The sequence below is a fragment of the Plectropomus leopardus genome, chromosome 16 (genome assembly GCF_008729295.1).
Source record: "Plectropomus leopardus isolate mb chromosome 16, YSFRI_Pleo_2.0, whole genome shotgun sequence".
Lineage (NCBI taxonomy): Eukaryota > Metazoa > Chordata > Actinopteri > Perciformes > Serranidae > Plectropomus > Plectropomus leopardus.
The window spans coordinates 13,036,287-13,062,850 of record NC_056478.1 but is presented as its reverse complement, the minus strand read 5'-3'; the positions used below and the strand labels follow the sequence as shown (position 1 = coordinate 13,062,850).

Here is a 26,564-nt window from a genome sequence, read left to right as displayed (position 1 = left end):
TCCCTGTCGAAAAAAGGGATCTGATTGAAAGGTAAAACAGTGAAAAATACTCCTTTTATAGCATACACTTAACCCCTTGAACCCTGAGCAAGCTGCTGCGAGTTTTTTCAAAAACTTGGAAAAAGGCAATGAGCAACTTGCTAAGAAATGCTCCACAAATTGCAAGAAATTAGTATAATTAGAAAATTATTTTTAAAAAAACTAGGGAAAACTAGCCTGCTTCTCCAAACTGGGGGCATGCCAACTTCTGACTTTGGATAAGTACCCCACACAATCCCTCTTCGAAATACCTGAACTATCCCTTTAATGTGTGGATCCGGAAAATACTTTTACTTACTTTCATATAAATTGCTGGATTTAATACAACTGTAATTTATTATATAACCCCAAACCCGACAAAACGAGGAACCTTTAGCTTTCCAGGAACCTTTGGAGTCATTTCCTGGTAGTTTCATTCATCAGTTGTGTTACAGTCCATTGACAGAAAACAAAATGTCAGTCACCCCAGAATAGATCCCAACAACCATCATCTCCACGTTCCACTGCCGCCTAAACCACCATACCTTCCAGACCCGAGACTTTACCAATGTACAATCACAGCGTCTGCAAAATATACAACACATCATTAACTGTGGTCTACCCCTAGTTATTTAATACACTATATTTTTTCCCCCAGTCTGTGAACTCCCCTCACCAGGAAAGCCTTGAGGGTATAGATAGTTCATGTATGTTCCACTGCCAACGTTGTAGAAGAATTTTACAACGAAAGTCAGCACTCGTTCCAAGCTGAACTGCATCTTACCTCTTACCTCTTTCTTCTGTGGATTCGCTCCTCAGCAGTTTGAGCTTCTCCCTTATTTCCTCCAGCAGCAGCTGAAAAGTGTTGATCACTTTGACGTCGGTGCGCCTTGCTCGCCGTGGGTGTAAATAATCAGATTTGTGACAAGAAAGCAGCCAGTCAGGGGAGGTGAGAATTGAATTTTTGAACCTGCATTTCATTGGTCTGATATGAATACTCTTCAGCGGATAAACCAGCATGCCTCTGCTTTTCTTGCGGAGAGAATTACTAATTTGAGACAGAGGCAAGCGAAGATTAAAACAGATTCACTGACTGGCAAAGGGACTCGTGCGGCTTGCCAAGATTCATGTGCCCCATCTTTGCTAGATTTGGCGCTCGTACTGTATGCGCGCTGACAGCATCATCTATTCATCAGAATGCTGCACAGCATTTAACAGTGAGAGCAATTTTTAAGTTGGCAACCCTTAGGGAATAAAAAAAGATATATGCAGCAAATTAATTTCTACAAAGCAGTTTTACACACCCGCCTCAAATTGGGGAAATTTAATTGTCCCTATGTCAAGTAGAACAATAATTAAGATGTATCCCATTGACTCTTTTGACACCAGTAAGTTCAGAAAAAGGTTCTCATACCAATTTAATAAACTACAAGCTTAAAATATTGAGCCTTTTCCTTGTTCAAGAGGCAGGAAACAGGCAGAGCTGAGGAAAAATAGCAAAGCAAGGTGAGAAATTGACTGATGATGCGTGGACTCTGGATTTTGTGCAGCCTACACAGAAACAATAGTTCAATATGATGGAAGGCAGTGGAAAAGAAACTGGCAAAAAAAGAGTGAAAGACCAGGGACCTGACTCACTTCGACCTACGACTGTTCTTGCACTTGTGCCAGGGATTCCCACTCTTTTTTGCAATATAAAAGGTTTTGCTAGAATAAAAAAAGGTAAAGAAACCTGCCTCTCAAAGGTTGCTTGATAAAATCCCTACATTTCTGTCATTTTGGCTTGTAAAACATATAAATTAAGATTTACTCTTTTCAAATGATAATTTCCGTGGTCTGTATTTGTTATCTATTTTCTGTCGTATATCAATCTCTAAAATCCCTCATTGTGTGAATCCTGTAGATAAGGTTTTATTCATCTCCATTCTCATCAAAATCAAGGATAAAGGGTTTGAACATTTTAATAAAATGAGTTCTCCGGAGCTTGACAGAGCAGGACATAGTGTGGGTTCGGCCTCGAGGCATTCTTGAGTAGAAAGAGCGGCAGAGAGCTTGATCTGTCTTTATGCTCTTTTAATTACACACGGCTGGCCGGGCTCCAATCCCCAGAGAGCCGAGGTAGAGCACACGTCAGGACCAGCCACTCTCGATGGCAGCTCAGTATTACCCTACCTAAACAGCCTCGAGGGAGGGAGGGAAGGAGGGAGAGAGGGACTGGGAGAGTGAGAGGCGGTAGGATCACAGGCTCCTCTCAGTACAGGGTTAATGCAGCAGACATGTTTACAAGAGCCACAGGCAGCTGTCGATCATTCTTCCGTAGTTTGACTGACAAGTAGTGAAAACATCTGTTGAGCAAGGGCATGGGTTAACAGATCATACCCGGCAGGCTCATGTATCCAATATAGTGTATTCTATATCACATTACCTCATATATAAATGCTTGTATGCTTTACAACAGAGATGTCAGTTTTGGTTAATTTTGCTTTCGATAGCCCGACAGCTATTAACCAGTAGCTAACCACTTCATTTTTAAGAAAAAAAAAGCAAGATGTCGATAAACACAATATCTTTTCCGTTCTGTTTGGTGCTCCATTGCTTCACTGAGCTTTAGCACCGGGGGGCTATCCATTTAGAGGTGGTATTTTAGTCACCTTTTAATGATTTGTGATGTAAATGTTTTCCCTTTTATTTTATTATCTGTTGGTGACAGACAGCTGGATTGCCACAGTAACAGTCGAAAAAGATTCCCACAGCTTACTATCCAGTCTGCAATGTTTAGCCTCGGCCGCTCTGCACTGCGCACCACTTGTGTCGGGTTGGAGCTAGTTAGCTGTGCTGCTCATTCAGCAATTATAGCTAATAATATCAGAAACATGGCAGCCACCCATCCAGTCTCCCTAGCCAGTAAGAAGCTTCATTTTGAGCTGCAAAACACCTTTAGTATTGCTACCAGTGATAGCACCACTAGGCATGCTGACATGGCAAACTGTTCTAACAGAGCTAATAGTGATAACATGGTTAACAATATTAAGGGAGGTTTACTATCCTTTGTTTAGTCGTGCTCCTTAAACGCAGACTGGCCAGTCATAGCATAGTATCAACTAGCTCTCATGCAATTGTTTCAATTTTTCAATTTCAATTCAATTTTTGTGGTTTTCAAGCTAAACTAATTAGCTAAACTAATTGGGCCGGGGTAAAAATGACCCTCGATACCTGGAGAGGTTGGAAGGAAATGTTTCTTCCCTGTCTCAAAACCAAAATCAAACCCTGAAATGTGTAGGGTTAGCTAGATATAGCTCATTGCTTTTTAATGATTGTAACACAAAAGACCTACCCTGCTTTACAGGAACCTGTTAAGGGAAAAAGGGAAACTTTGCATGTCATCAGTGTGTGCAGATAAACGGCCTTTGGCTTTGCCCGGAGCTCTCTGCCTCTCTAACAGTGATGGTGCTGGCGACACAGTGAGGAAGCCAAACTCTATTCATCTTCACCAGTGTGATGACACAGCCGGTTAAAAATCTGCAAAGTTTTCCCTTATTTTCAATTTATTTTGTCTCGATGTGTGGTTGGATGATTTTTGCCAGCGGTGATCACCAATAGATTAGTGCCTTAAGCTAGCTCCCACCAGACGTGGTTGATGCACAGTGCAGTGAACTGAAGCAAAACAAAATTAACCTATCGACCAACCTGGTCAAAAAAAAATCTTAATGTTAAACCGTTGGCATCCCTGTTTTACAGCTACACAGAAAGAAAACATGGAGATTCTTTTTTTTTAGGTTGAAGGAGCAAGTTTGACATAATGTACAACTGTGGCTTTCAGTGGAAAATCAAATTTAAAGACTTTAACCTGTCAGTGTTTGATCTTGGTGATCATCTGACAGACAAGCAGTCAGTGTAGTTGGGGTAATGTGAGAAGACGGACACGGTGCACAGTCATATCTACCATGACCGATTGATCAGTCAGTCAGTTGTGTCAGGACATGGGATAGAGCTCAGCCTGGTGTGTATTTTTGTGTTAGCTGTCAATACTCACAGCACACTAAACCTTTCCTGCAGACTGACCACGCTCAGTCATCCGCACATATCGACAAACACGCGTAAATCCACATAAAGTCACAGCCTCTCCCTCCGTCTCACACACACTGTTACTCTCTCACACGTCTTTCATCGACACACATTCCAGCAGTTCGGAGCACGTTGAACAGCAAGAGCCGAGGGAATAAGACTCTCTCACACTGAGACCTTTTATGTATCAGAAACCCTTGATTCACATGACTCTCACCTCCCAGAACCGCACTTCACTGTAAAATGAATGCTGTAACCTCCAGGCAATGTCAAGGTGAAGGGAACGTGTCAGCGCCTCCCCCGGTGAGCTTTTCCTCGCTCCGGCTCTCTCCAGTTAATGATCCGAGCGTGGAGAGCGTTGCCTCAGCCAGGCCTGGCCAGATGAGCCCAGAGGAGATGGTTGGAGGGAGAGGAGGATACAGACTGTAATCACAGGCAATCATCGGCTCTCTCTGTGGATTTCTGCTACCCCGGACTGGACCGCTTGGCCCCAAACCTGTGATTTGAGCTGTGAGGTGGAGTGAAACAAAAGAAAAAAAGAGGAGGATGATAAGGACAATGAAGATTTATAACTTGAAGCACACACATATGAAAGATTTTAGTGATTTAGTGCTCCAGAATCACCTGCTGCTGTTGGGTGAGAGCTGGTGATATTGCCATGAGTGAATTCAGTTTGCATCTCTTGTTCTACTGAAAAAGGGTTCATGGTCATCCAAAAGCTTGACTTGGATGTTGGAGGAAAAACGAACTTGGAGGTTGGGAAATGGATCCAAACTCATTGGATCCAAAGTTGTGAACAGCACGTCCATACAAAGCCTCAGCAGTTAATAGTGTGGAATACATGGTTTTGGTGTCCACAGTTAAATGGATGGTTAAATTTTAGGGGCATTTTAAGATTTTGTTTCCTAGTTACCCATTTACTGCCAACTGCAGGCAGTTTGATCAGCCAAGCTTGGCTCAAATGTTTCCAAAAAAGAGAGGGGGATGCTGCAACTGACCTTCATGTTATAATTTGCATGTTCAAAAATCAGATAATTTTACTTTTTACAAATAAACACATTTAGAGCTACAGTATATGAGAACAGTAGTGCTGGAGAATTAGCATGCTAACAATTGGTGCATTTTCATCTGGCTATGGAAACAGTGCAGCACAACACAAAGCTGTTACTACAACTCTTCCAGCAGCAGATAGCTTTAATATTAGTTCCTCAAAACTCTTTATTGCCATTGTCCAGTGTGTCCTCTGTTACTATACATCCATTTTTTCCTTCATCTGAGTTTTTGTCTGGCATTCTTTAAATTATGTCATCTTGTTGCATCTCTCCTCCTGCAGTTGGATAATGACTGCAAAGTGCATAACAGCACAGTTTCTATTGCCAATTTAAAAAAAAAACACTTAACATTTGTGCTACATTTGGATGTAAACCAACCTGAAGGGACAGTACTTTATTTATCAAAAGTTGGGGTGTGACTTCATTTTTTTTTTTTTTTTGGATTTGACATGACTCCCCTGTTAAGCCACCACCCCCCCCCCCCATAAATGACAAACAGTCCCTTATGTGAATGCAGCATGTTGATTTTGAGCAAGTGGAATGTTAAACAAGTTCGACATTTTAGTTCAGTGTTTTAGCATGCTAATATTTGCTAACTCAAGGGAATGTCATTAGTTTTTCAGGTATTAGGTGATTTAAAAAAAAAAGGCATTGTATGAGTCTAAATTGTGCCCTGATGATGGTGCTTAAAAAATAAAAGGATCACCAAAGGTACTACCGTTCATACTGATGGCAACATGAAAGTCTGTCCCAAATATCATGAAGCAGAAAATGAAATAAACAATAACATCAGTCAACAGTAGTTGACTTTACACTCATCCCACAAGTGACTTGACCCCCTGCCACAGTAAGGATGCTGATAGCCTTCACTGTGTGTGACAGCAGAGAGTTCATGCAGCTTGATGTGGCGGGCCCTGGCGTTGTGGCTTCGCGACCCTCCAGGCTAAATCTAATGGAGTTCTGCTTCCTCCAGCTCGCCTGTCTCTCTCCATCAACACACAACCAGCCTGCACATCGCCTGCAGCACTGATACTAATATGGAATACAGGATGGATTGTTCATTTCATTTTACAGCCAAGCTTGCTGGTGCCACTCAAAAAGAACAAGAGCACTTCCCCGCAACCGCCACTCTGATCTACTGCTGGCCTTGATAGGCAAAAAATAACCTCTGCTTTTATGGCTCTATGCATGTCGGCTCTGCCTTTGGAGCTGTAAACTTTTACATTGCGGTGTGTGTAGTGATACTGTGTGAGGGAAAAGCCTTGGACTGTTTGTCTCTAACCCTCAGTCCTACGTGCTCTGCGGTTGAGTCTGGTTGTCTGCTTTCTACTGTGGTCTTTCATCACGTTCACTCCCCGTTCTGGCATTCCTACCAGTATAGTGTCTGTGTGTGTGTGTGTGTGTGAGTGTGTGTGTGTGTGTGTGTGTGTGTGTGTGTGTGTGTGTGTGTGTGTGTGTTTGTGTGAGAGAGAGTGTGTGTAGGTTAGACCAGATGTTTACTGCCATCTAGTGGCTAGATACTACAAATCTTTCAGTGGGGTCAAGGAGATTACCTCTGAGACCATGTATAAAAAAATGAAATATATGAAAAACAGTGACATGGAGTGTTTTGTGAGCACAGTAGGTGTGTGTGTGTTTGTGGATGTTGGTAGCTCATTAATGGGAGTCCATATTAGTGTAGCAGGTCAGTTAAGTAAATGAGCGAGGGCTAATTCTTCTCCACTCCTTCTGTGTGCTGCCACTTGTTACACATTTGCATATAAATTGCTTTAAATGTGATGTTGCCGCTAAATTCCTTAACCCGCTACTTGTTTAAAATTCATGATTGCTTTTGAATTTTTTTCAGGCTCGGTTGAGCCGTCAGAAAGTCCTTTGATGCATTTAAAACCCCGACAGGTGCGCATGTGCCTGTGCAAAGGCATTTACACGAAAATTTTTGTGAAACTCTTTCCCATTTTGTCTGTGAAAAGCTCTGAAGCTTCCCATGTCCTCTATCTCTCTCCTTCTTTCTGTGTTCAGACTCATTACCCGGTCTCGGCTAGCAGATGGTGAAGGGAGGCTCGTCCCTGTGCGTTTGTGTGTGTGAGCATGGCTGTGTGTATATACAGTATGTCTAGTTATAGCCAGTCACAGTGATCAGTATTCTGGAACAGTCTGAGGTCACTAGCTACGCTGGCTTTCCTGTCGCTTTGCTCTGAGAGGGCAGGGAATAAAAGGTTTTTGTTTTTTTTTCAAATTCAGTCAATCTATAGAAATATGCAGAAGTATAATGCACTTTAGTCCTTTTCTCTCACAGCCTGTAGCCCAGATATCCCAGTTAACCTCTTTGTTCTGACATTTCATTAACATTTAAGGAATAGCTGATTTTTTTTGGAAGCTGGGTTGTACAGGATACTTTTCCATGGTCAGTGTGGTGCCTTCACTACCTTTAGTGCATGGCATGTTGACACGCTCCCAGTTTAGAGAAGCAGGCAGAAGTGCCAATGCAGAAGTTCAGCAGAGTAATGCTGTGGACGGGGCACAGGCAAAACTAACCACCTAAAACATTCAATATCAGGCTAGTAGACGCTATATTGAAAATATTTTCACTGTCTTACCTTGCCTTTAGACAGTCTTGTCCTTTGGCACTACATTTTCTCAACCACAGAACTTATTCCTGTGCTGTGCTATGCTACTTCTACTACTATATTACACCACGGATCAGCTTTTTGGTCTGACTTTCAGCGGTTTATGCATGGGCAAATGAACACCAGAAGGTTATTTAAAAATAAGTCATTATGACAGTGATGAAAAATGATGTGACAATTTAGAAACAAAAGCATACTTTTATGAATCTGAGTATACAGAACAACTTTTCAGATGAAGACTGAATGAGCCGAAAGAGAGAGATGCTAAAGAAAATGGAAGTCGTGCTCAAAGAAAGGGCTGTTTGAAGGCAACTTAATCCACGTCAACTAATAACAGATTTTTTGGGTTGGCTAAAGTGGCTAAAATACATTTTGCTGCTGCCCCCGTCCACAACAGCACATCTCTTATCTTTGGTTTCAGCACTCCTGCCTGCTTCTCCTAAATATAAGTGTGCCAGCTACTGTGAGTAACACAGTTACTATAGGTAAGTACCTCATGCAACCTTACTTCCAAATATGCAAATTGTCCCTCTTACAAATCCAGATAGCAATTTTCTTTTGGATGCAACACAAAGTCAGTGCAGACCCACACTCTCATTCTCAAACACTTACACATGCTTTGTCTCTCTCTGGTGCTGCCCTCTGTTGCTAGTGGGTGATCAGACTTTAGACAAGTACTCTTGTTCTGTGTTAATTTGTGTCTTCTGGTTGATTGTTTGCCTCAGGAGGAACAAGGACGGTGCTTGGTGCTTAAAGTAATTGAATGGCCTATTTACATTCTGCTAATTGATTCAGAGGGTTTTGATGAGTTTTTTCTGTGTGTTCTGTGTGTACGTGTGTGTGTGCATGTGTGTGTGTGTGTGTGTGTGAGACAGAGAGGGAGAGATAGAGATAGAGATAAATAGAGACCTAGAGCCTGATGCAGACCGATAAATCATTGTTTGCAAACAATGTAATTTGCAGTTTAAAGGCTCAATTATGCAAAGCAACACCGCATTAATGTGATGACACTATTCTGAAAGTTCTAAAACTGAAGTATTCATTGTGGGTAAAGTATTAGTGTTTTGGATTACTTTGTGTGTTGACATAGTACTTGTCTTTTTTTTAATCACTTCTAAAGGTTAAATCATAAACCATACAGTCATAATACTGAGACATACTACAGTAGGTTGCATGTTTTTTTTTTTTTTTTTTAGAGAAGCTGTGTTTGGTGGCATCTAGCGGTGAGGATTGCAGGTTGCAACTGTCTGAAACTTCTCCCATTTGGGATACTTCAGTGTTGTGGGGCCCTAATTATCCATAAAGATCTCTTCTTCTCCAAAACAAACTGACCTGGTGAATTAAACCGGCAAAAACACTAAACAAAGCAGTTTTTTCTGTTATGAATCAGTTTTTCTCTGACAGTATCCATCATGTCAGGGACAAGCCGCTAGCTCAGCACCTGTTCTCACCTTTTTTCACTGATAACTTAAGAGCCAGACTTTCAGGAGTTTTTTTCTGGGAGCTGAATTATTTGCAATGGTGTCAGCCCCTCAAAAACAAATGGTCCCTGTGATTTAAACCAGTAAAAACATCGAAAAAATGCAGTTTAATGTGAAAAAAATCTCTTTTTTTTCTGAAAGCTGTTGGATAGTGCAGAAAAAACGTAATAGGTCCCATCTAGATCCAGTAACTGGTTTGCACATTCTGGGCTACTGTGAAAATATGGCAATGCAACATGGCGGACTCAGTAGACCAGGACCTGTTCTCTACTTAGGCATAAACGGCTCATTCTGAGGAAACAAAAGTACAAAAAGTCTTATTTTCAAGTGATTAGACACTGAAGAAAGAATACTTATGATATTATATTCCGTTTCTGTAAATATATCTCCCTAAATCCTACACGCTTGACCTTTAAGCAGAGGTGACCTGCACATTCATGCTGACAATGCAGCAACTGAATAGTTCACCAGCCTCCAGCAATAGCAGAAAACATGGCCTCTCTGATGTTTCTGGAGCTGCCCGACAGCAGCCTCCTGACTGCATAGATGGCTGTCATAAACATTTTATGTATCTGCTTTTGTGTGTGTGTTTGCATGTACACGTATAGCTCACGTTTGATAGTGTGTTAATGTGCATGTCTGCGATGTGTTTATTCATCCATGTAATTTGTCTGTATTCAAAGAAAAATCCCATTCATACAAGAGTTGACATGGAAATGCTTGAGGGTTTCAACAGCTATGATAAAGGCGGGTGTGACTTGAAGAGTCAAATATGAGTACAAGTGACTAATCCAACCAGATTGCTTAATATAAAGCATCCAAAAGTGCCTCATTCAGTGGTTTGGGAACATAAAAAATATTTGACTTCATACACAGGAAATGCGCCGTCCAGCCACTTGAACAAGGAATGCTGACCGCATTTTCTTAGTGTTCCCTCATCAGTATGTGTATACACGCCTGTACGCTGCCTGTTTATATATTTTGGGCATGCTGCACATCCTTGAGAGTCTCCTTTGGCGATTTTTTTGTAATTCTTCTGCTAAGTGTTTACACGAACCCTCACTTCATGTTCCCTTTTCTAAATGTTGTGACAGCAGGTCTAAACAGGATGCAGGTCAGCTTTAATATTAGTTTATAGAAAAGATATACAGGTCAACTAGAGTGTTGCTTGACTGATCCCACTGTACTCGTGCTGTTTAGTGAAAGCTTCAATTAGACGCATCTCGCTACACTGAGGATAGAGCTGCAATGAATGCTGCACAGAGGCCTAACACTATCTTACAGTTGAGCCACTGAATGTTCACCTTTATTAAACAAGTCAGCACTGTTAGTAGGCTTGAGTACAATGTATGCATTTCCATCAAGTTCAGGTATTGTGCTATTTTGTTTGCAATCCAACAGTGTTTCCCATTACTCTGTCATTTGCAGTGCCTATAATTTGGTGAGGACTAAAGGGGTACTTCATCATTTACTCAGCCCATCTTACAGTTAAAAAGTTGTTTTTCTTGCATGCCTCTGGTAAACAAAGAATCCAAAAACAAAGAAACTTCTTGAAGAATTGAAGTCATAGGAGTCCATGTTTAATAACAGCAAACTATATCAAAGTATTACATCTGTTAACAAACTCTCACAACCTATGTAGTATAATCCAAGTCTCATTTATTTAGTCGTATTCTCAGTACTTCCCACACAGACAGCCCTTTCTGATGGGGAACTGAACTGACAGTAAATATTATTGATGCAGTCTTTAATACTAGACTCCATTGACAAAAACATTAATTTTACCTCACTGAACACCGGTCGACCACTGCCTTCATCAGTTAGTTTGTGTTATTGTGTGGCTTTGGTTTTTTAAAGGGTTAGCTCAGATTGACCAAAGTCACACAATAACAAGCTAACTGATGGAGACAGTGGGAGACCAGCAGCTTCCATGTTAAGTGAGGTAAAATTACTGTTTCTGTCTACGAAGTCTGGCTCTCATAAAAGCACAGATAAGTTTCACTTTTAGTGCAGTTATTTGTCAGAAAGGGCTGTTTGTTTGGAACGTACTGAGCATGCACTTGATCTAGTTTTGCTGTTGCTAAACATGGACCCTTATGACTTACTGTATATTCATCAATAGTTTTCTCCATCTTTGTGTTATTTATTCACTGGAGGCATGTTAGAAAAATAACTTTTTTCTTCTTTACAAATTCAACATAACATGGGGTAAGTGACTGATATAAACTGATATACAAATAATCTTTTTGGCGAGAAGTATTCCTTTACATGTTGGGTCTAACGTGAGGTTCAGGTAAAGGTGAGGGGAAACACAAACTAATGGGGAAATGCAATTTGACACAAAACAAGTTTCCCTGCTGCAGATTCCCACAGCATTTGTAGTCCCGTGTAGGTTTTCACCACTGCAATTAATGTTATGTATTCCTTATTTGAGTTTATACCCACCATTATCATGTTTGCATTCTTTTGATGTGAGAAATAACTGCATCACAGGAAATGACTTTCCTGGCTGGCTTGCAAAATACTAATTTGTCTATTGGATAAAAGGCTGAAATAATCAGATTTTTCTCATTTCCTACACTTTGTGAGCAACAATTGTAGTTGGCTGCTTTGTGCTGTCTTGTCTGGTGTCCCACCAGCAATTGAAACTAGTTGAAAACACAAGCAGCATAATCGGATCAAATGGAGTTTTTGTGGTCTCTACATCTCTTTGTCCCTCATTTGAATTTTTTTAGGAGTTGTGAATCAGCTCTAGTTTATGGCCCCTCAGTGTTTTTGACTTATTAGGTTATGTGCTTTGAATGTCCATGATCTGTTTCCTGTTTGCCAGTGTGTCAGTGTCTGCTCAACGTCACCCTCGGGTCTGGAAGAGCGGTGTACCCTATGTTATTTGGTTCTGTCAGCAAAGGCTGACTCGGTGAGCCGTGTCCTGGAGGCTGGATTTGAGATGAAGAGAAGAAGTTCCTCTGGTACCTCTCCAAGCCGGTGTCTGTCCTCTTCTGCCCCTCCATTCCCCTCTATTGCTTTCTTTACTTTCTTTTTTTTCCATTTCTCCTTCCTCCTCTCCCACGACCTCAGGGAGTCCTCAGGAGGTGCAGCGTTCCAAAATGGGATGATTTTTCCCCCTCTCTCTTCTTCTTTGGTCGCTTTCTCCCTCTCCCGAATTAACATAGAAAAAAACTCAAACCTCACTGCTGAGTGACTCATTCAAATAATTGTTGCTTTTAGCTGTATCAGGTTACTCTTTTCTCTGACTGTCTTCTTGCTTTTCTTCCTCTCCCCTCGGTACAGTGTGGTATCTGGGCCACTTGTGAATTAGGGCCTTTTGAGTGAAAAAGGACAGAAAAAAAGAGTGACATCAGAGAGGGAGAAAAAGATCCAAAACCTGAGTAGCCCTGTAATTTTCTGCTCTGTTTCTATGATTGTATGTATGACCATTACAGAGAAATGAGCCAATAGAAGATTATCCCGCCAGCTGGTTCAATCTCTATTTGTGAGTAAACATGTCTCATATTTTAGCACGTCTACTCTACAGAGGTGTGTCAACGTGTAGCGCAGCATTCTTGACTTGTACATGGAGACACCATTTTAAAGGAGTCACCTATTCTGAGCTTAATAACAGATGACAAAGAAACACTACATGGGTGTGTTAGTGTGTGTGTGTGAGACTGTGAGAACAAAAGAGAAGCGAGATAGTAAAGTAAAAGGGGAGGCAACCAGGAGAGGCAGTGCCAGACCAAGTCCATTTTGAACAAGCAAGAAATGTGAGACTCGCTGAAACATTTTTGGAAGAAAAAAGGGGGAAAAGAGCAAAAAGGATGAGATCCCTCCCCCTGCAGTTACTGTAGACTATCCTATAGCTCCCTGCCTCCCTCTCCTCTCCTCCCCTCCTCTCCTCCCCTCCTCTCCTCGTCCCATGTGAGCAGCAGCCCGATGACTGGACCTCTCTGTGTCTCCGCTGCTTACGCTTTCGCTGTGCTCCGGCAGACATGCATTGTTCTCCACTGTACACTACTTGTTGCTCCCATTCTCAGAGAGTTAGTCTGTGTTAGCTCGGCAGAAAAGGATCGACTGGGAAAAATACTTGAGCTGTGTCGCGGTGAGTAGTGACATTTTAATTTTGGGCTTTTTGTCAGGAGAGAAGAATTGCCTCATTCATTTTTTTTGCTCTGTCAGAGATCTTGCCTGATGTTTCAGGGTTTGATAAGGTGACGTGTGCATTATGAGACCTTTAAACTAGTTGTAATTATGTGAAAAGAATGAAAAGAAGCTATTGTTCAGAGTAAGTTGGCGAGAGAAATGCTCCGGTAGTGAGAGTCTTTCCAGCTCTCCTCGTTTCTGACTGACTTGCTCTATTTTTGCTGACTCACTCTATTAACTTAATACACATGCTGTGTGGGTGGGTGCAGAGTACATGTGTTTGCCATTGCACACAATGTCTGAAGTAATTCTCTGCGATTACCTGTTTGTCTGCTTCCATCTTCCATACGTATATCAGTCAAGCATAATCATTTGCTCCTGTGTTCCTACTGGGTATTATAAATGTGGGGTATTTAGCCAAAACGGAGGGAGAGAAAAACACAAAGAAGCTGAGAGAGAGACATTGGCATACTGCTGCATCACTGTTTGTCATCACTCTCTCAGGTTCTTATTGATCCCCCCTTCCTCTACCCGCCGAACGAGAACAAAGGCCTCACTCCTGGCCAAGATCCTGAGTAAATAAGCCAACTAAATATCAACACAAAATCTCCTGCAAGATGTCGTTCATTGATTTCCTTTGTCGCCAGATGCACACACACACATAGAGACACTCACCACAATTGGGCCTTGTTGTCTAGAGGGACTCTATTGTTTGGTGTGCATAATTGTTTGTGTGTATGTGTCTCAAGGCTTGTCCAAAAGGTCTTGGACAATGAAGTCTGTCACCAGGGGGATGTGGATTTCTCTGTCTCTCTCTCTCTTTCTCCCTCTCCTTTTCCTGTCCAAGTCCCCCTTCACATCTGGATCTCCCCACCAGCTGACAAGAAACAAGGGAGCGGATGGAGGGAAGGAGGGAGGAGGCGTGGATGGGGGGGGGGGGGCAAGAGAGAGGGATAAAAATTGGAGGAAGGGGAGTTTGCTCAGGCCAGAGTTCCCTTGGTAGACTTCCTCCATTGCAGGAAGAGCAAATCTCACTATGTCATTGTGAATGCCCAATGTGTGAGAGGAAGCACCGATACTGTATACACAGATGGGAAGCACTCCCTTAACACAAGCAAGGACACATTTAAAGGGACAGTCCACCCTAAAATCCAAAAATACATGTTTTTCCTTTTTACCTGTAGTGCTATTTTTTAATGTAGATTGTTTTGGTGTGAGTTGCTAAGTGTTGGAAATAGCAGCGGTACAGATGTCTGACCTCTCTCAAATATAATGGAACTAGATAGCTTTAGGCTCAAAGTGCCCAAAAAATACATATGAACAACTTGGCAGCAATGCGTTTTTTCCAGAAATCATGACCTGGTTACTCAAGATAATCCACAAACCTTGCTGATAGCAGTTTCATTTTGGGCCTACTTTAATGTAATAATGTAATAATGCTGTAATATTAGTTAGCTCAGTGGTGCTAGGTGAGCAATCGGTAGATTCACACTTCCTTCTGCGCTGTGGTACGGTTGGCAGGTGTAGTTTGTTAGAAAGAAAATAGTTCCTCCATGAAACTGCTCACAACAAGGTCTTTCAATCATCTTGAGTAACCAAGTCATAATTTCTGAAAAGAGACATTGCTGTTGAGTTTTTCAAATGTATTTTTTTTGGAGTTTGAGCAACACCAGCCGAGTACCATCGTGTTCCATTATATTTAAGAGAAGGCAGACATCTCAACAGCTGATATCTCCAACACTTAATAACTCAACCCAAGACAATCTAGACTGATAAATAGCACAACAGGTAAGCGGAAAAATATGTATTTTTGATATTGGAGTGTACTGTACCTTTAAGCTCACATACGTGCACATATGACACAAATGGACCCATCAACATGTAATTGCTCACAAACAGACACACTCATACAGATGTTAGTGACAGTGAAGCAGCATTAATCCCACTGAACTGATTCATATTCTGTAGTATTGATCTCAGAGGGCAGAGTGCTGGTGCTTCATGGAGGGCTTTGGTCGTAGCGTGTCAAGTTTTCATTGGGAATTTTTGCACAGGGCTTGAACTGTCAAAGCAACTCCTGTTATCTGTCAGTCTCTTTACTCTCCAACCTTTCGGCTCATCAGTGAACGCCTGTCCGCTGCTGGACTCTAATGAGACTCCCTGAAGTTGAAACTGTAATGAAAAGCTCTACTTTAAAGAGAATCACTTGGCATTTCACTTCTCTATGCTTTTTGCATTTTCTCTGCCAGATGAAACTGTACATGCCAGCTGCTGTTGCAATGCTGTGCCAGAGCTGGGCGACCCCTCCTGTGCCTGTTTATTCATGCCAGGGCAGGGCTAAGTGCCACTGCAACAGGTGTGTGCTGACATCATTAGCGTTAAGCAATAGGCGAGGCAGCTTGGATGAGGCAGCTTGGACGCACACTTATTTAAAGGAGCGAGTGTCGGGCTCACATCTGCTTCTGCGGTTGTCGTGCAGCGCACATGATCTGCGGAGGGAGAGTTTAGGGGTGGCAATGATTGGGACAGTGATAAAACACCAGCCCTCATTTCCTCCTCAGCCTCCCAGGAATTGTTTGACTATGCAGTTTCTGCCATATGTGTATGTGTAATTCAGCCATCTCCCCTCTGTCAGTGCAGCTGGTCCGTGTCTGTCTGTACCGCTGCTTTTCAGTTTATTTCTGGCTGTTACAAGCTAAGCCTGCATCTTTGTGTAATTTATTAGCGAGCAGCGATGATGTTACAGTGCAGGTGGCATCAGTGTGACTGAGGTCACTGTTGAAGTTTACAGGCTGAACAGCGTCTCTTTGTGACATGACATCAGTGTAAAACTTCTCCTGTTAAAGTCTTTTACATAATTAGTTTAAGCTTTCAATATAAAATATTTCATATTGTAACACAACTGGGCGTGTTGAGACAGTGGCTTTCTTTTAAAATTCACTTTGAAAGAGATCCCTATCCCATCCTTACATGGTAGTAGTGGTCCTACTAGTCTGACATCAGCTGAATTAGTATGTCTTACATCAGTATGTCACTAGGCAGACTGAGCACCATGACCAATGAGGTGGCGTCATTTGGCACAAGAAGTACTGTACAGTATGTGTGCTAGCCAACAAATCAGAGAGAAGAGTGAAATGTGTTCAGCTGGGCAACAAAGCTCCAGTTTGTTTTGGTCAGAGTGATAATAACATTCACTCAGCAGTGATGTCGACACAGTGTACACAACTATGTTAAATAGAGAATCAGACAGAAGTGAACAAGACCATGACAAAGAAACTACAGTGGGAAAAAAATGAATGTTTGAATGAATTGAAATAAATTTGGGAAGCAATGAACAAATCTAAAGGTCTCTTAGACCCTTAGCCTTCAATAAATAGTTTATTCAAGTTTGTAGTATATAAGTATATATGTATATATGTATGTATATATATATGTATATGTGTGTGTGTGTGTTGTGTGTGTGTGTGTATATATACGTCAGTGATATATACATGTAACTAGCTCCCATCAGACCTGGGTGGTGCGCAGCACTGTAAACTGAGAGTACCAAAACTAACCCATAGACTGACGTGCATGACCGGTCAAAAATAATCTCGATTAACTATTGACATCCATACCAACCTGAAGTAAAGTTAAAATCAGAAGGCTCAATAGACAAACAGGTTCAGAGCATCACTGGATTTCACTGACGTTAAGCCATTCTGATGAATCAAATTATGCACCTCAACCATCTGCTATTTATTCTATAAGGTTGTTATATGTGTTGGGAGAACAGAAATTCACTCAGCTCTGTAAGCTGCACTGAATATGTATGCCAGAACTTCAGATGGGATTTTCCTGATCCTTTTCTCTCTCTCATTGCTTTTTACCTCTCTCATTCATCCAGCCTCTTTTATTTCAGGACAAATGAGTCTTCAGAGCAGCACCTTAAGCTTATCTGTCTCTCGGTTTTGATCCTCAACCTGCGCTTTTTGTGTCTGTGCTCTTATCTCAGCACACATGCGCACTGCCTCACACACGCCTCCTTTGCCTTGGATCAGAGATTTGTCAAAGTCAACTCACAACCTGCAAGAGGGACTGCAGCAGCTGAGAGTGGAGGTCTGGTCAGTGCTGATGTGACATAAACTGTAGGGCTTCACACAGGGACATATGGATAGGTGCTTTATCATATGTGTAGAAACAAAACACATCAAATCTGCTTCTGGACTTTTAAAAGACTTGTGTAGTCTTTGTTGTCAGGTTTCTTGTTCATGCAGTATCACCACGAACAGCTTCATAACATTTCTGCCTCATGGCTCTTCATTACTGCAGTTGGATCCTATTACAGAGTGGCATTCCCTCGTTAGACATAGTGGAGACATATTTGTGTACGTTGCCCAGCTTGGCATGTAGGATCCAAGACATTTCATATGTCATGACAGACTGATGGACACAAACATATAGCAGCGCTCACAGCGTGGGTTGGAGGCAACTGTTCAAATGATCTGCTCCATAAGTAGACTGCATGCAAATATGATCATATCATCAGTCTTAGAACCAAGTCAAGTAGAGCAAGTATATACAGAAGGAACCATGGGGGTAGGTTTTTATTTCTGGTGAAGGAAAGGATATTATTTGTAAAAAGTCACATCCTGAATTTGTTTTTTTTCCCCAGAGAATGGTGTTAATTTCTGCAAAGCTATGTGTGGATTGTGTGGGTACCCAAAAGTAGCCTATTTCTGTCACTGCAAATGAGCTGCAGTTTGCTCAAAACCTATTCAGTGAAGTGGAGAATTTGCAAGGTTTTTGTTTTTTTGTTTGTTTTTTTCAAAATTAAAGCTCCCATATTGCAAAGGTCAGATTTCCATGTCTTTTTTTAAGTAAAGCGGGTATAAGTGCTATATATATGCTGTGAAAGTATCAAAATGCTCAATCTACAGAGCAAGTTGTGATGTCACAAGTAATCTATATAAAAATCAAAACTGCTGCTGCATTGTCGTTTTAGTCATGTCGTGGATGCAGTGAAGGTGAAAAGACATTGAAAACCCACTAACACTGAACAGTCAAAGCAGACAGGGCTTTTTCAGGGCTGTCAGCATTAACTCATCTCCCTTTGTTAGCCATTTTCATTCTATTTATCTCTAACAAGATGTGTGTTTTGAGCATACATTTATTATTTCCAGCAAAATGAAATAAAAAATAACTTAAAACTGAACAAAATTAGCAATTAAATAATTTGTTTTTGGCATATAATTAGTGGTGTCGCATGCAATGCACATGCAGGTGTGTGTATTTTGTGTGGTAGGTGCAAAGGGACATTAATATGTGTCTTGCATGCCTGATTCTTTGTAACATTGCTCAAAAGACTGCACATATACCCATTTTGTTCCTGAAGATGATCGCTAACCTTTTTTTTCCTCCTGCTGTTACTAGCTCACACTACAATGTAATTGTCAGTGGTTCCTCTATTACTATAAAAGCTGGCTTTAAAAAGCTCATTAAATCTATTTTGAAACAAGTCAGAGGGCAGATATTGTATAAAATCTGCACCAAAATCCCAGTTTTGAGCGTGTCACAGGTTACACATCATATTGAGATGAGAGGATTACAGCTATTATTGGTAAAGAAAGAATGTTCCCTGATTATAGCCCGACTGTGTGTGTGGATACAAAGAGCTCTGATTACTGCTGGCACTGCCGCCCCACTTCCCAGGATACCGAGTATTGAGTGGCACAGCAGGGGGACAGGAGAGGCTGATGGCACACACAATCGTATGTACAGTAGCAAGATGCAGACACACATCAAACACGGTGATTAGCACTTTGTAGGTTAATCTCAGGCTTTACTGTCAGCCCACATTTCCATTTTTTCAACTTTTCTTCTCATAATTTAATAAATCTTCTGTGGAGCTCTTCTATATTGAATACAGTTCTATGGTACAGAGCTCATATTTAAACATAAAACATGCACATTTATGGCTGATTACCTTTTTGAATTTTGGTGTTCACCACGTCACTCTACACTCAATAAAACAACAATAAAATTTGATGATCTCGCTTAACACAGGCTGTCCACACACACATGCTTTTTCCTGTTTGTGTTGCCCAAGGCAACGGCTTGGCGAGGATCCGTGGTGATGTCAGCAGTGATGTACGAGTGTTGGGAGCACGAGGGGATGACCTCACCAAAGGGGAAGTCCCAAAGGACTCATATCAGCTGCAGCCAGCACTCGGCATTAAGACTTTCTCACACTCAGTATCTATACAAACGACCAAAGCTGCCGCGACCCCCACAAACCCCGGCTTCTGATCCTTCACAGGCTTCACAAATCACCAGCACGCAGCATGACGACGACCCCTGACACACACACATGCACAATCCCACACACCATATATTGTCTATTATGACAAAACAAAAGACTGGGAATATTTAGAGCAGTGATCATTTACAGCTCATCGTTCAAATCTGGCCTGCAATAGGCTGCCGGGTGGCCCGCTGACACATATTCTAGTTTGGACTTGGAATGTACATAAGAGAGTGCACAAAAAAGCATCAGAATAGAACGTTTTTTTGGTTGTTGTTGTTTTTTTAAAAGTGCCAGGGATAGATCCCTTGGTCCAGGCTTAGTCCCGAACATCTTCAAATCCTAGAAATGCCCCTGCAGCCCTGCAGGTCAGGTTAGGTGTGCAGAGCTGACTACATTCATCTCTTGGCAGAAGACAAAAAAACTGAAAGGTTTTTAACTCATGTCAATATGCGAAAGGGGCCCCCTATGCAACGTAGGTTGAGTACCAAGGATGATTCTGGATTAAATTAAAGGTGAACTGTGGAGCTTTTGGTCACTAGGGGTACTGATTAGAGCAATGTTTTAATGAATTTACTGAATAATAGCTAAGATTTAAGCATGGAACTTAAGCCTGTTACCCTTGCATTTTTTAAAAACATGTTTTGATGTAAAAATGCACATATATGCTAATATGGCCAATTTATCTCCTACATTTAATTTTTTTAAGACATTTAGCAAACATGCTGGTCTGTAAAATGATATGGGTGACAGCACATGCCCATTGGTTTCATGCATGTCCATATATTGAACATTGGCAGCAGGAATATGCTGCAAATGGTACCGATAGAAGAGTGGGAGAAGACAAAGAAAACCACTTGCCAATGTTAGCAATGCAGATTTCAGAAAACTTGGTTTTGCAACTATTTTATGAAGAGCATGTTTGTCATGACATGTTTTTTGTGATGCATTCACTGTGTTTTGATGACAAACATTCAAGTGTAAACAGTGTTCATTCAGTGAGCTACCCTCCTGTTATGAAACAACTTGAAATGGTCAGTTTTGTATGCTGTAATTTAAACAGGGTGCAGTCATAGTATATCCTGTAAGTAAGACCAGTGGTTATGCTCATCAGCTTTGGTTTGAGGCTTTTGGCTTCTGGCACATGTGCCCTGCGGCTTTTTTCAGTGGGCAGCATCGGCAGCTATGTTCGTGTTATGGTCTGCTGTTGGCATCAGTGTATTTTTGCTGATATTCAAGCCAATTAGATCCAGCTCATCCTCTTTTCCCTCAGAATGGTGGCCTGTGTCCAGGCTGGCAAAGGGGCTGTCGAGCCTTCGTCTCTGATTCAAGCAGCAGTCGATCCATAAATGAGTGGTTGCCTGAGCCGAGGACAGCTGTGCTACCAGCCATGGGTGGAAAAATAATCATAGAAGCACTGACCACATCCGTGGATACAGATTAGGAATGTGTGTACTGCATGCGTGTTAGGGGAGTGCATGTGTGCTTTTGTGCATGTGTGAACCTGCTTTTGCTTTTTTAAGTTGTGAACTGTTATGAGGTGTAAGGGATCAACAGCCAATAATGACTCACAGGGTGCTTTTTTTCTGGATTTGGCCTGCATTAGGGTCTCAGAGGTGGGTGTTTAATGGCCGCTGTAAAAGTAAAGCTTGGTAAACACATAAAAGTGGAAACAGAGTGTTTTCGGAGTGTGGGAGAGATTAATGTGCAGGTTTCTGGTGGCTTACCAGCGTGGAAGGTCTACTGAGCTAAATCGACTTCATTTTGATATAGGTCTTAAACTCAAATGTATCATGAAAATGTCTCAATCATTCCAAACAGTTTGTCAAACCCATGAGATTATTAATATTTCTGTGCAGCTCAGTGGGCATGACATGGACATTACTTACTTCATGGCAGGGGTTTATTTTACTCTTTGGGCACCCATACCCAAAAACTGATAACAGGTTGGTACTCGGTGGCAAATGTGAGAGAGATCTGGTGAGGGCTTATGTATTATCACTGCTTTGCCCCAGGGGGAGCTGTTGCTCCAGCTGTGGGACAGTAAATCCCCTGCCCCGTCCTGCCCTGTCCTGCCCCCTGGCTCAATGAAACCTCCTTCTGTAACCTCCCTTTGTTCGCTCAACCCGTCTCTCAGTCAGTGTTCTCCTTCTTGTCTCTATCTTTTAATAGCATTAAGTAATAGTTTAGTCAATACAATTTACAATTATTATACTTTTTCCTTTTCTTTAGAGACCGACAATGGCCATAGCTTACTGACCTTTCATTTTGCCATTATGTCAAACCCCAGACCACAGCTGTAAACATGTTTCCACCACATGTCCTGCTTTCTGATGCCAGTCATTTGTGTGCATAAACAGACTGAATCAGAGGTCTGGTTGAGGTTATGACTGAGCTAAAGCCGTGGAGCTAGACAGTGTCTGAGCTGGGCTGACTGTATTCGACCTACAGTCAAATTTCAGTGCAAAGTGAAGATGCATCGCGGTGCCTGCTCTCTCTCTGGCTTTTATCTCTGTAGATCTTGTTGAGCTTCAGTATTTGGTGAGTAAAGCCTGCTGCACATTTCACCCCACCTTGATATTCGTGTCAGGGAGAGTGTCAAAAGGAAACATGTAACAAGAGTTTGTGTGTGTACGTGCAGGGTGGTTGTCTGAGGATCCGAGGTTTGAAGCAGCAGCCTCGATTTTTCTGTGTGCTTAAATCAGAGCTTGTCTGTCTTTTTTTATCACCAGGTTCATTTTGTTAAGAATAGATTTGTTTTTATAGCAATAAAATAGCTTGATTGATGGCTTTTGATTATGTCTTTGATTGAAACAACACCTTACTGCCTAAAACTTGCATATTTTACAAGAATATTGATTACATGATCTCAAATGTATCAAATGAACTTATATGCAAGCCGTTGGTGTTTCGGTTGTTATGGTAACACCACTCTTCATCCTACATTCACTCAGCTCCACATCCCTAGCTCCCCTCCACCCACCAGACTCTGGGACCAGAGCCAGAGAGGTAAGACTCCACACAAACACACACACACCCTTGGAAATACCCCTACCCAGCTCAGAATTCAGTTTTTAATTCCCCTTTAGACATGATATAGAGAGCTTTACATTGTTATGCTCAAATCTCAGGTCTGTGCTTTACAAGCCATATGTGCTCATATTTTTTTCTGCTCTGAGATCATCATGACCAGATGATCTCGCAGCTGTCCCTCAATATATTCCAGACTTTGACAGGGAAAGATGGAAAAATGTGTGGATAGAGAAAAGAGGAGAGAAAGTAATTGAAACTCTTTCGGTCCTCTAAGACACTCTTGCAAAAACCCTGTTTCAACCCTGTCTGGGGACTTTTGTTGCATGCAATTCTTGTTCTATCCGCCTCTTTCCAGGCTGTCTGTCTCTACTGTCAAATATAGTTTTCATAACAAAATGTACTAGCATGTGGCAGGTCATGAATATTGTACTTTTCATGCATTATGAAGAGTTGTGGTGTGACAATGGCAATTGCAGTAGATCCATACTTGCATTCATGCTGATGTTGCACGTCGAGATAGTGCAGGGGAAGAAGAACGATAATCGGAGAGAAGGAAGGTAAATACTACATTGGTCTGGGCTAAATGCCAGCTCTGCGCCACAGGATATGGATATCTTTTCAGCCAGCATGGGCTCAGCACCAAGCCCTGCAGCAGTTCACTCCTGTACCAACAGGAGCCTCCTGAGTGTGTGTATATGTGTGTGAGTGTGTCCTCCAGGGACCTCTAGCTTGTCTTTATCCCTCTGACGATCCCTTTCCTACCCAATCATTTTCTTTCATCATCATTTTATCTTTTTTTCCATGTTTCGAAGCCTGTCTAAATACAACGATGTCTCAAGTTGTCCCCAAACGCTCAGTTTAGCAGTCATATTACACTTACTGGAAATGTATATAGTTTCATAGATAATCCAAGTTTTTTTATAAGCCAATGCAGCATTCACAATTTGAATGAGCTCTGAGAAGTCTAAAGGGCAATTTTCAGCATTTTCTGACATTGTAGAGAAGATTAATAAATTAAAGGAGTGATTCTATCCCCAAATGACTATTTGTATATCAGTTTCTCACCCCATGTAATGTTGAATTTGTGAAGAAAACTTTTTTCTCACCTGCCTTCACTGTAAACTAGAAACCAAGATAGAGACACTTGATGAAGTCATAAGGGTGCATTTAACAACAGCAAAACTTGATCAACATGTTTACAAACTCTCAAATCATTCTCATTTGTACTTTACTCAGTAAGCTCAAAGCCATGCATTTTCCTAAAAACCTTAGTATTTAAACGTGAACTAAAGGTGAAGCCCAACTATGCTCTCTTTATAGCCAGAATACATCAATAAATCAGTCATTTTACCTTACGAGGTAAAGTAGCTGCTGGTCTACCACTGCCTCAGTCAGTTAGTTTGTGTTTATTGTGTGACAGCGATGTTTTAAAGGGTTAGTTCAAATTCTCCAAAGTCACACAATAACACAAACAAGCTAACTGATCAAGGCAGTTACAATAATCAACAAAATACCTGACAAGTTCTGTTACAATGCATTCAAGAGCACCAAAGACACGTGTCGTCTGTTTTTAAACGTGACAGCTTCTATTTAGGAAAGTGTCCTTACCTCAGGCAGAGCCATCTGTATCCCAAACTCAATTTTACTCAACCTGCATTTAATCTCAGTGGGCCCATTAACCTTTATACTGCTTCTGGTCCCGCTGAGTCGTCTTGGCTCCAGAGAAGCTCCGCTCTTCCAGACGGGTGAGGGGGCAGCGGAGCAGACTCATTACTGGTGCATTGGCTGGCCTCTAACCTAGACTGGAAGGACAATCATTAAACACACAGAGCTAATGACCGCCGACTGCTCGATTTGTTTTTTCTATCAGTCTGGATGTCTGTTTGTTGTTGTGTGTGATGGCGCGGGGTCACACACTGATAAGATCTGCGGGGACACGGATAACGCAGCGACAGAGAGATTGAGTCAGAGAGAGTGAGTCAGAAAGGTGTGTTAATTGGTTCTGAGTGACCATCTGGACCAGAGATTTCAGACAGGACTCCCCACCAGCCTGTAATGAGGTCTCGTCAGGCTGGAGCAACCGTCGCCACGGCTCATGCCAAGCATAGGGGCATCGCCATGGTAACCTCAGAGCCCTTTAACTACCTCAAAGGTTATGAGTCAGACAATTACAGCATAGTGGCACATCCATGATGTGGCTTTAATATTTCAGATTGATGGGAAAAGTTATTGATTGAAGTATTAATTGTAATGATTTTAATAATCAGTGTTATAAGTGGGATTTGATTTTAAACCACTGTACTTTTTTATGTTTTCGGGTTGTCAGTTCATCTGTCTTTCAGTGTGTCTGTCCATCTTGTTCACATGACCGTGGCATCTTAAGAATGCCTTGTGCAAATTTCCTCGAATTTGGCACAAACATCCACTTGGATGTTTGGATGAACTGATTTGATTTTGTGGTCAAAGGTCAAGTTTAGTGAGACTGTGGGTCTGTCTCATTCTCATGAATGCAACATCTCAAGAGGGCCTTGAAGGAATTTCGTCAAATCTGGCACAAATGTCTGCTTGGACTCAAGGATGAAGTTATTCGATTCTGATGTGTGACAGCACAAAACACTTTTTTTCTTTTTTTTTGACATAACTCAACATTCATACACTAATTATTTAGTACCTGAAAGGTGGTTGTAGGACTGAGTTTCAAACAGGAATGGATGCCTAGTATGTTTTTGTTGTGATGGTAATTTAATGTTTCATCCAAATAGTGCCTAATTTAATTGTCAGGGGGTTTTTTTTGGTTTTTGTTTTTTTTTTACATTGTTATCAGGATCAGGGTTGTTCAGAATCAGGATCAAAACTTAGCAATCCCATCTAGCATAGAAATATTTTAAATGATACCCTGCCCTAATTCAAACTTTAGTTTGATCTTAATTTGTTGATTTTGGGTGAAAACATAAGGAGAATGACAGTAAGTCAAATGCACATTGTATAATCAGCTTTTTAAGTGTTTTATTGTCTTCAAGCTAAAGACTTGAATGCCTCAACTGACCTTTGCAGATAAAAAGAGAGGCTGATTTCACTTGCATAAATATCTCTTCTCCCTTCTCTTCATATGAGCATCAATTTTATTTGTTTGAGAGCCCAATCCACAAGATCCCCACAAGTTTGACCAGGGCTTCATGCGTCGCCATGTGAACCTGTTTAAGTAATTAGGAAAATATACAAGTTTTGTTTTGTTTTGTGTTTTTGTGGCTCGACGCTGCCACTGGGTTCATATTCTGCCAGTGTAAGCAGGATCCTCTGGGCTAAAATGGGGGGAAATTCCTGTGAAAGTGGAGGGCTACAGTGGTTGAGCTGAGCTTGCACTATGTTTGTGTGTTGTGTGGTTGAGTTTCGTGTAGACAGCCAGACAGACGGACAGAGACAGATTGAGACTGTGCTACATACTCGCACCCATACACACACTGCCGCCAGAGAGTGAGTTTGGTGGAATGAGATGGAGGCTGATTGGGTGATCTGCCTGCCTGTCATCTGTGCTGTTTACTTTCCTTAATTGCGTTGGAAATTGTGCATTAAAGTGGTAATTATGGAAGGTATTTTGATCAATCATCAGACTAATTCTGCAGAATTTTTACACAAATATGAAACTTAAGTTAAAATTTGAATTAGTACACTCAAACCCCAATGTCAACTATTTTCATTAGATGGAACTCTAATCACTGAAAATGAGAAATATGTACAAGTTAAAACCTACTTGTTCCAATGTGATGTCAGAAAGCCATTCAAATGAAAAAAGTACAGATGAAGCACACGTAAAAGTAATGACTATTTGGTAAGGAAATGTGAATGTGGGGGCTGAATGTGCTGT

At 41.5% G+C, this 26,564-nt stretch overlaps 1 protein-coding gene across 3 annotated transcripts in view; it reads left to right on the top strand.

Annotated features, from left to right (window-relative positions):
- sash1a (SAM and SH3 domain containing 1a) overlaps positions 1 to 26,564 on the top strand; it is a 224,302-nt gene that overhangs the window by 111,571 nt on the left and 86,167 nt on the right. Inside the window, exon 1 of one of the 3 annotated variants that reach the window (XM_042504117.1) lies at positions 13,264 to 13,342. The exons of the other annotated variants lie outside the window; for them this stretch is intronic. The gene's annotated coding sequence lies outside the window, so the exon portion shown is untranslated. Of the gene's footprint in view, positions 1 to 13,263; positions 13,343 to 26,564 lie in introns of those variants that run through there. 3 annotated transcript variants of the gene reach the window in all.